General features: G+C 31.7%; 1 protein-coding gene across 6 annotated transcripts in view; it reads left to right on the top strand.

The window, feature by feature from the left end:
- Nucleotides 1–7,182: 7,182 nt before the first annotated feature.
- Nucleotides 7,183–10,833, top strand: part of LOC107002386 (E3 ubiquitin-protein ligase MBR2-like) — a 12,267-nt gene continuing 8,616 nt past the window's right edge. For 2 of the 6 annotated variants that reach the window (XM_015200395.2, XM_015200393.2), the window contains exons 1-2: nucleotides 7,184–7,452; nucleotides 9,454–9,536. The gene's annotated coding sequence lies outside the window, so the exon portion shown is untranslated. Of the gene's footprint in view, nucleotides 7,453–9,450; nucleotides 9,537–10,833 lie in introns of all 6 variants that reach the window. The other 4 variants (XM_015200390.2, XM_015200394.2, XM_015200392.2 and 1 more) reach the window with 3 other exon arrangements.

The raw sequence follows: 10,833 nt of genomic DNA, 5'->3' as shown, positions 1-10,833 counted from the left end.
TCATTTTCATAATTGTCTCGTTATGCCATGTTGAGATCCCTACAGAATTTGAGCAGATCCATAAGTTGGTAAAGGGTTCCACCAGTTCTCTTAAAAAAATCACAGCCTCTTTGTGTTATTAGGTGGTACGTTCTAGAGTATTATTGATCATGCTATGATTGAGAGTATTCGACATGCTAGACATGGTAGCGGCACCAAGAGGTTTCATCTCCAAGTTAGTTCAACGATCATTCATCTAAAGGTAGAGATTTTTTTGGGCCAGGGCACACAGAGTTATCAAGGTAGACCAGTACATGAATATATTAAGTGTACATATGTTGTTGGTGACCCAAGCCTAGTCAGACTGGTCAGGGCATACATAGTGGATCTTAAGGTCAGAGAGGGCATACAAACTCTTTTGGTTACTCTCAGCAAGGTTCAAGTTCTCATAGTTGTTTTGTTTGTGAGGAGTTTGGACATAAGACAAAGGTCTGTCCTAGACGTCCTTATTTTGTTGTATAGTTAGGGTCACATTCTACTCCTTCTACGCCAGCTTCAGTGGTACAATATACTTTAGAAGGTGCTAGAGGTTGTACTAAGGATACCAAAGGTGGATATCAGAGAGCTCGAGATAGTGCTTTTGGTGCCTCTTAGTCTAGTGGTAATTGTAGACAATTCTATGTTATACCAGGTATATCCAAGGCAGAGGCCTCATATGTAGTGATAATAGGTAATGTCTTAGTATGTCATCCCTCTACTACATTATTAATTGATCCTGGGTCGACCTGATTAGATGTATCTACTTATTTTTTTTGTGGGTATTGATCATGTCTGTGAGTCCCTTGTTGGCCTATCAGTGACTTTACCTTGGTAGGCGATTACTTAGTGGTGGATCGGATGTACCGGGGGTGTGTAATGACATTTTCTTACAGTGAGATGACTTAGGAAGACTTGATTTTACTGATATGCCTGATTTTGATACGATATTGGGTATGGATTAGTTATCTTCCTATCATGCAAACCTTGATTGTTATGCTAAGACTGTGGCCTTAGCTTACCCCGGCTTACCTCGATTAGTGTAGAAGGTTGCTTCAAATTCATATCTGAAGGGAGTGATATCTTTTGTTCATGCCCATTGTATGATAGAGAAGGTTTGTTTATCTTATTTGACCCACATTCGTGATCTTACCAGGGATCTGTCCCCTTTAATGACCAGAAGAGACGCAAGAGAGTTCATAGATGTCTTTCCTACCGACTTACGGGTTTCTCTCTGGACCATGTTATCAATTTCGTAATTGACTAAGAGCTGGACACTAAGGCCATTTCCATCTCTCCTTACAGGATTGCCTCGACAGAGTTAAAGAAATTGAAGGCTCAATTGGAAGACTAATTGCATAAAAGATTTATTCAGCCTGGTATTTTCCCATGGGGTGCACCAGTCTAATTTGTGGAATGATGAGTTAAAGGCCAACTTTCAAAAGCTAAGGAATTATTGTCCTTAGCACCTATCTTAGCATTATTCGGAAGGGTATGACATTTGTGGTATTCAGTGATGCTTCGAGTGTTGGTCTATGTGGTGTATTGATGCAAAATGAGAGATTCATAATGTATGTTTGTCGACAATTAAAGGTGCATTGGAATAACTACAAATTCAAATATATACTTGTCAAACAAACAAATATGCATACACAATTGAAAATGAAATAAGAGTATAACTGATAACTTGGTAGCAAAACTCACTTTAGCACTTTAATTTTACGGGTAATTATTTACCCTCCTAATTTTTTTTCAAGTGAATTAAAATACACACAAATCGCTGACATGGCAAGTAAAAAAAATAAAAATAAAGCGCGTAAAGACTAAGAATTAAAGGAAAAAAAATAAGTGGACCCCAAGTATTTTCATTTTTCCAATAATCCTTTTCTTCTTCATCTTTTTCATACCCTACCACCCCCAACTTTTAGTGCCACCACCTCCACCCCCACCCCCACCTCCTGTCCCTTCATCTTCCTCACACTCAATACACCCCTCCCGCCCTCAACCACCACTTGCACTACAATTTCTTCTTCTTCGACCCCCCCCCCAAACGAACCCCCACTTCTACCCTCTTTATTTCTCTTCGAATCTCGGTGCTTCACACTTTTCTTCTTCTTCTTTGTTGAACTTTTCATATTATTTTTCCTTCTTCAAGACGCCCCATCCCATCCTCATTTCCTTTATCAATAAATCCAAAAAATGTGATGAACAAAGGAAAATAGGAAGCCATCAATTTGTTCTTGCTTCAAATTAAATTAGTCCTTATGGCAAGGTTTGAATTTGATGAACTTGAAGCTCCTTTCAATGAAACTCTACAAATTTTTCATTTCAAATTACATTTTTAGTTGTTATTATTTATTTGTTTTAATTATGTGTCTTAAAAATTGAGTGTTTTTGTGAGAATGATTTTGAGATTTTGAATCTCTTTCAACTGATTTTTTTTGAGATTATTTTTATTATAATCATGTATTAATTCTTATTTTTTTGAGATCTTTTCTACTTTCTAAAATTGTGAGTAAATAAAAAGAAACAAAAAAATTAAACATTAAAATTTAAATATGCTTAATGTGATGCTGATATGGCAATGACATGACGCTGATGCATCAATGACATGGCGCAGACGTATCAACGACATAGCGCATGCGGAATGCACTTGTCATTGTGAGTTATAATATTAGGATGTATTTTAATTCACTTAAAAAGAGATTTAGGGGGAGGAAGATAAATAATTACCCGCAAAATTAAAATGCTAAAGTAAGTTTTCCAGCCAAGTTCAGAGGAAATTTTATGTATTTTCTCAATAAATAAATATTCATCATACAAATATGTACATACATTAGAAAATTGACTAGGAATATGATTGATACATATACAAATGAATGCTCATCAAATAAATACTCACACACATTCAAAGATGATACACGTAACGCATACAAATAAATACTCATCAAACAATTACACATGTACATTCAAAAATAGAATACGAGTATAACTAATATAATTACAAATGAATACTCATAAAAATTCACATACACATTTGAAAATGGAACATAAGTATTACTGATACAAATAACGCTTAAATCATCTACAGTCTCTTAAAGTTATCTGTATATTTCACTTAGACATCTTAACTAGGCTAATATCAATTAAACATTTAAATTATTCAAAATATATACCTATTAAACACACATGTTTTCTAGCTTTCGTTTGACGTGTGAAGATATCTAAAATCATGTGTTTTATTTTTTTTTTTAAAAATCACGTTTTCTTCTTCCAGTGATTCTTAGAATTGTAAATGCTTAAAAGATTTTTCAAATATTTTTGAAAACAATAATTTCTTAATCGCAAAAAGAAAAGGCCATCCACCCCACTTTCGATCGTCTTCTTCACCTCAACTAGGTTTTCAAAGCCAACTGCATTATTGAATCTTTAAAAACGAAAAAAGAAAAAGATTTTTGAACATTGGAGTAAAAAATTAATCGATAGTTTCATTTTCGGCCACCTTCAAACAAACATCACCACTCAAAATGAAAATGTAAACCCATGCAACTTATAAAAAATAATATCAAAGAATTTGATAAAATTAACTTGGGTCCTCTTAATTTTCTTTTGCAATCGATTTTGAAATGATTATCCGTCAACAAACTCCATCTTCATCACTCTTGTACGCATCTCTTTCTATATATTTCTTTCACGTATTAGGTATGAGATTTTTTTTAGAAAAAAAACTGAATTAGTAAATAATTTGATAAAATATTTAGTTTTGTGGTTTAGGAAATGAAATGTTGAATGGAAGAAGATGAAGAAGGTGCTGTGGGGTAGCATGGGGTTAGATAGTATATCTTATATTTTCAGTATTTTTATATATAAGAAAAAGAGATTGAAAATGTATTTGACATAAATTTTGTTTCTAAAAATTAAAAAAATAATTTTTGGGGCCCACTTGCCACATGTCGTCTTTTCATAAGTATTTTGCCATGTCATCGAGAGTGTATTTTACAGACTTTACATATTTTGCTTATTACCGAAAAATGTCTTAATAGGAACAAAGTTTAGATAGATAAAAGTATTCAATAGGTAATAGCCTTAGTTGAAGTGTATAAGTGAATTATGCGGATAATTTTAAGAGGCTGCTAATTACTTAATACTACAAATAAATAGTCATCAAACAAACATGCATACACATTTGGAAAGAGAAGAAACAACTTGTATTTATTTATATCCATTCTAAATAAAAATGAAAGTAACAACTTCTGTTCATTTTAAATATGAAAACAAATATGAAAACAATATACTGAATGTATTTGACCATTTTGTTTGAAATTGAAATAGATGGTTAACTGAATATTGTGCCATCACAACCTTTAGCATCGTCTAGTTTCAATAAGCAACTAGTGTTCAGAATAATCACACAATTGATCAAATCACACACAACTGACACACATACTTCTACAAGCACTAATGCTTGTTCATCATATGTATCATTAATACTTATATCATATAGTCCCCACTCCTTCCATTTGAAGGTTTTTATTTCTATATTTCTTAACCTTGATGAATACAGTTATACATAATGGATATTTTTTTATTTTTCTTTGGATCTTTCTTCAATGAGGCATGTATTCTTTCTCCTATATTGTTATATATTTTAGAGATGCATCAATACTATACAACTGCATCTCAAATCTATAACAATTCATTTACTAATTTCCTCAACTGATTATGTATATGTTGCTTATCCTTTAATATAATTGCCTCTATCGTATATCCAACATAACAAATGTATTAATTCTTTCCAACTTTTCAAGTGCATGATCGGAAATTTGATACTTTTCATTGTTATAATTAATACCTTTTTACATAGAAATTTCTATTAAACACACTAAAAAGATAATAAGATACTTTGTATATCCATTACAAATCTACCCGTTCAATATAAAATTGCAAATCCCTAAATTTCTACCCCAATAAAATTTGTATCTCAATCAAAATTGTTATGCACGGATGAATAACTAACAATTTTTAGATGCATACCGTTGAATATTTTACAACAAATTATACATAACAATGTATAATAACAATATAAAATCATAATTCATACACGAAATTGATTATCGAGATAACACCTTATCAATGGTGAGTTGTGTCAGAGAAAACGTCTTATTGATGCGGGTTGAAGAATACTAATGAATTACCAAATTTGTGTTTCAATTTGCTGCTCGGATCGATGTGTTATTTAGAGAGAACGGCGTGCTATTATGAAATGGAAGGGTAATTGTAATTAGTTTAACATATTGAAAAAAGATTTCTTCCGAGTTTTACTTTAATTAGTTAGTTTGTATTTGTATTTTTTTCTTAGCAACGACCAAAGTGTTAGCTATATATTGTAATTAGTGAAATGGTAACAAAGATTGTCTATTTATGGCACGATGTTTGCTGTTTCTGAAAATTTTTCTAAATTAAACTCAGAGGTGAATTCAAGATTTGAAAATTGGGGGGAAAAACTTAAGGGTAAGATTGGTGAAGCATCTTGGTTAGTCTACGAAAATTTTGAAGCCCCAATAAAATTTTAATTGTGAAGTTTATTATTTTATTTCACTTTAATCAATATTGACATTATAATTAAAAAATAAAAAATAAAAATCAATATTCGTGAAAAAATCACTTGCATTTTTCTTTACATGGTCATTTCTAAAAAAATAGCAACATAAGCAAAATACATCATCTTTCTTCATACTATACTCCAACCATCTAGAATATGAACCCTAAACGATGCCTTACAAAATCGATGCATTTTTGTTTCGAATCTAGCTTGAGGTTATTCATTATCATTAATATCCAGTTGACAAGGAACTTGTTGAATATAGTCTCTTCTCACTTCATCTCGTATTCTAGGGCTATATTTATCAATGAATATTCTTTCTCCAGGATTCGGTTTAAGTTGTAAAATGCAAAAGAATTGTCTCTAAAACTAGAACTTAGTTGAGAAGAATTATGTTTGTCAAAAAACTATCCATTTCAAACCACAAGAATCAACAACAAATTCTTACAAAAATAATACGTTTATAAAGAGAATTTACCAATTTATGCGAGATAATTGGAGTAGGACTTTAATCTGCAGTGAAGAATACTTGTAAGCGGTAGATTTTCTGAAAATCTTATATTTTATTTAGAATTGTTCTAGGAAAGAATACTTGTAAGCAACAAAATTTCTAGAAGTGTTTTATTTTATTTAGAATTGTTCTAGGAAAAGTTAATCTTATATTTTGTTTAAAAATTTGTTGATAAATTCAATTAAGAAAGGAATGGAACAAAAGATTTTTTTAAAGAGAAAATTAGAAGTTGAATTTAAAGTTAAAAAAAAAGTTAACTTCGGTAAGAATTGATAATGGATCAAAAGTTTTTATAAAAAGAAAAGAGAAAACACTGAATTTTAAGTAAAAAATAGGTTGCCTTCGGTGGGATTCAATCTCACTTAATTGAGCTACAAATAGACAACTTCGATCAGCGTACGCACAATAACTTTTAAATCTTAAAGTGTACAATTAAATATATATTCGTTTTATTAATTATATATATATATATATATATATATAATTTCTATTTTAAAAGTTACTGCGTGCACGTGCACCCTCGCGAGTGCATGTGGGTCCGCCCATAATTTTACCCTAACCTAAAAAATATAGGAGAAATTACAGAGTTAAGCAAATATATACTAATTAAATTAGTCATCATAGCAATAATTTTTGTTAATTACTATTCGCCACCAACATTCAGTGATAATTACGTCTCCATTTTTTCCAGCTTGTATAAGCGTGTATATTTATATAATTGCATCATCTAATTTATATAATATTATTTGTATATGTTTGTATTTATATGAATTTGTTATTTTGAATTAATACATAATCAAATACAAATCAATTGATACTAACCAATTTATGCAAATAAAAATAAAAATAACTCAATTATACAAACGTACCCATAAATTATACAAACAAAGTCACACATAACAATTTAAATTATAGCTACAAGCGATACATATACAAACTATGCTATTTACAAAATTTCCTAAGAAGTAAATCAAAAAATAATTGTATACTCCATTCTAACACATAGATTAACTATTATTATAATATATATAGTACAATAAATACACAATTATCAATGCTTAATCCTTCTCTTTGGCTCTGTATTCCCCTACTCCCTCTTTCTCTGAGAGCCACACCTACACAGGCACCCAAAAACTCTCTCTCTCTCTCTTTCTCTCTGTTCTCATCTATCCATATTCTCTCGAGCGGCATACTTTGTCGATTTCCTAGCACCATGACAAAACCGTCATCAATGGATATGTAGCTTTACACCCACTTTAACAAATCCAATAATTTATGTTTTCGACCAGAAATTGGTCGATCATCTTCTCCATCTGATTATCAGGTTCTCTCATCGACCCATTAATTTTCCTGCTCATACATATATATATAGTCTAAATTTCAACTTCTCGTTCTTATTTTTTCTCCCTTGAATTCACTGTTTAGTTTTTGCTCTTATAAAAAAATGGTATTTGTTTGTTTTTTTAATAAAAAATTAGGATCTATGATTCTACTGAGTTCAAATATTGATATGAATATTGGGTTTTGATCAACTTTGTTCCTTTTGTGTTGGATTGCTCGATTTTGACCGACTTTTTGAGTTTTCAGTTGCTTGTAAAACTTGCTCGGTGATATCGAGGATTTGACTTTATTGGTCATAGTTGTTGGGTTAGGTGATAATCACGAAGTTATGATATAAACAGCAACCACATTTGGGGAAAAATCTTGATTTTTTTCTCCTTGCATTACCAGACAGCTCACAAGTTACTTAGAGATTATATGTTCTTGTTGGGGTAAGTGTGAAATGCGCAGAACCCTTATGTTGTGTTAAAAATAAATACTTTACTTAGTATTGGAATGAAATGGATTTGAATAGAGCAGTAAGACATATAAATGATTCATATACTGGACTCCGATTAACTTAGAATTGAGGTATTGTGTTGTTGGGTAATTTGGAGGAAATGATGTCTTTGCCACTTATGAATTGGATAGAAAAAAGTGACCTTTTCAGATCTATTTCTATGAGGATGTAAAACTAAAAACAAGTTTTTGAAGGGCTATAAAACCAAATCTCATGGTGATTTTTCATGTTAATCCTTTTTTATCTGGTTATTAATATACGTTTTCATCCTTGACAGTAGGCATGAGCAGTCGAGTTAGTTTTTTTTTTTTGACAAATACTGAATAATGTTGATCATCGCTTTCTCGGGCATGAGAATTTAGCTTTGTCTTTGTCATTTGAACATTCTAGTTTCTACTAAGTATAGGAAAATAGCAAGGATTATGATAAGAATTGGGTTATTTGAATAAACAAAAAAATATTGCGGAAACAAAAATAATACCCAGTGAAATCCCACATTGAGGTGTGGGGAGGGTAGGATGTAGTAGACCTTATCACTACCTCGCGGAGGTAGAGAGGCTGTTTCCAAAGAAAATACTAAGATTAAAAAGTAGGATTGGAAGATATGTGGGATTGAGAATAAAATCTCCAAATTTTAAGATAAAGTCTTAAGATATCTAAGTGATTTTAGTATCAAATGTAGCGGATTAAAACTACTTATGATACTATATGTGTCAATTCAAGAACATATATCAAAAGCGATCCGGACCCATATTTTGAAGAAATTAGGGACGACAATTAGTGGAAGACTAATTACATTATATAATTTACTTTAATTAAAACTAAAGTTATCAGTTAGGAATTAATTTTACCTGGTCAGATTGTAAGATAAATTCATAATCACCCCACACAAGTGTGTAAAAAAGAGAAACGCTCGAATGATATTGATCATGTCTTTAATAACAAAATTCACTCGTATGTACCGGGAAAACCAATCCTAAATAAGTTGAGATTTAAATCCTACCTGTTATGATAATAATAACTAGGGAACTTTTAAACTAGTAAAGTTAGTAAAACTATTCCAAAAACTTCCTAACAAAAATAATGGTAGAAGTGCAAAATTTGCACCCAAATATAATGTCCAAAAATGACACGGCCTCTCTTGGGCTTCGTGTTGGCCCCTCCATTGGGTTCTCATGCGGCCCCAATCTTCCTTCTCATGTACTTGTACTTAGATCAAGAAATATATGTAACATTTAGGTCACTTCTTGCCACAATATTTGGACACTTCTTCCTTGATAATCATCTTCTTGATTTTTCATTGAACCCTTCAACGTTAATGGAGGTGCGCCACCGCGGATGCTATCAGATTATGTTGTCTCCACCAAGAGAAAGAACATTTTCATCTTTTGTTGAGTTGAGTTTGTGGTACTTGTATTGTGTTATTCATGCTAAATTTGTTGGTTATTTAGTCCCCTCACTTTGATAAATTTCTTCACCCAGTAGTTTCATCTGTCGCGTGAAGTGATCTGACTGCAGCAACTGCTTTAGCTTCCTTAAAGGCATGGCTGAAGAAAGAGTGAAAAGTGGTATTCCCTGTGTGCTCGTTTATACATATCCAATGTGTACTCATTATGCAAAGACCTTAATCACTTCATTTATATGCTAGTGATACTTACTAGGAATACTTAAGCATCTTGATTAGCGCTTAGTACCTACCTTTAAACAACCATTTTGTCCAAGATTCCATTTTTATGTTTTACAATATTCAAAGAGAGTAGAATGGTGTGATACAAGGGGTTATCACTTCATGTGCCATGCGTGAACAATGTGCATTACAGAAGTCAGAAGTGGTAATGAGATGCAAAATTCTACGGGGAGAAGGGGGAGAAGCGATTAGTTTCTTTATACGAGATGAAAAAGAGATTAAGAAAAAATGGACATTTTTCTGTTTGAGCAATAGAGCTTGTCTCCATGTACTGTTATGTTTTCTTTGTAAACATTAACTTCTGCTCGAGTTTGTAATGCTTTATACTATGTTCCTTTTTTTCTTTCTTCTTCAAACACAAACTTTTTCTCTTTCTTCTAGGCGCAAGTGTCTCCTCTGCCATTTCTTTTTCTGAGCTTCTCTTTTGCTTCTTTCTCTTTTATGATTCTATCTCAGTACTTCACAACGACAATCAAATCTTTTATGATGTAAATGTATACTTTTATATGGTAAAATGGAAGTTTATTTTGTGATTGAAGTTATTATCCCATGGATATTGAAATTTATATGTTCATGATGCTTACATTTACTTGTTTGACTATTACTATCATCATTATATGTTGATATGTTGGACTCGGAAGTTAGTTGCTTGAAGTTATAAGCACAAAAAATTGTACTTCCTCCGTCCTAATGTTGATTTCCCATTTTTTTCGTTATTATCTTAAACCTTATTATTCTTTTTTCTTTTGAGGTTGGAGTGGTTTAGAGGGAAAATCTAGACCTTCCTTTTTCTCTTCTTTTGGGTTTTGGGGAGATGGTTTAAATGTTGTTTGTTGTTTTTATCGTTATTTTTTTATGTATATAGTTATCACATTCATCTTTAACCATGTTTTTTTTTCCTTTTGGTTGGGGGTTGTTTAGAGGAAAAATGACGAGTTAGTTGAAAATGTTTAATTTACCTTTCTTTTGGAGATTCCTAATTCACTTAGGCAATTTAATTATGTTTTACTCTTTTACTCTATTTAGTGGCTTCTAGATAATAAATTGGTGATGTAATCGTACCTTTTCATTTTGTGTTCATTTAGTGGTTTAACTTAAAGGGATCCATCACCCTTACTCATTGTTTGTCTTGAATGAAGATTTTGGGATAGGAATGTTTCAAGAGATTTCTCAAACCG

Source organism: Solanum pennellii, chromosome 10 (genome assembly GCF_001406875.1).
Source record: "Solanum pennellii chromosome 10, SPENNV200".
Lineage (NCBI taxonomy): Eukaryota > Viridiplantae > Streptophyta > Magnoliopsida > Solanales > Solanaceae > Solanum > Solanum pennellii.
This window is presented reverse-complemented; position numbering and strand designations above follow the sequence as displayed.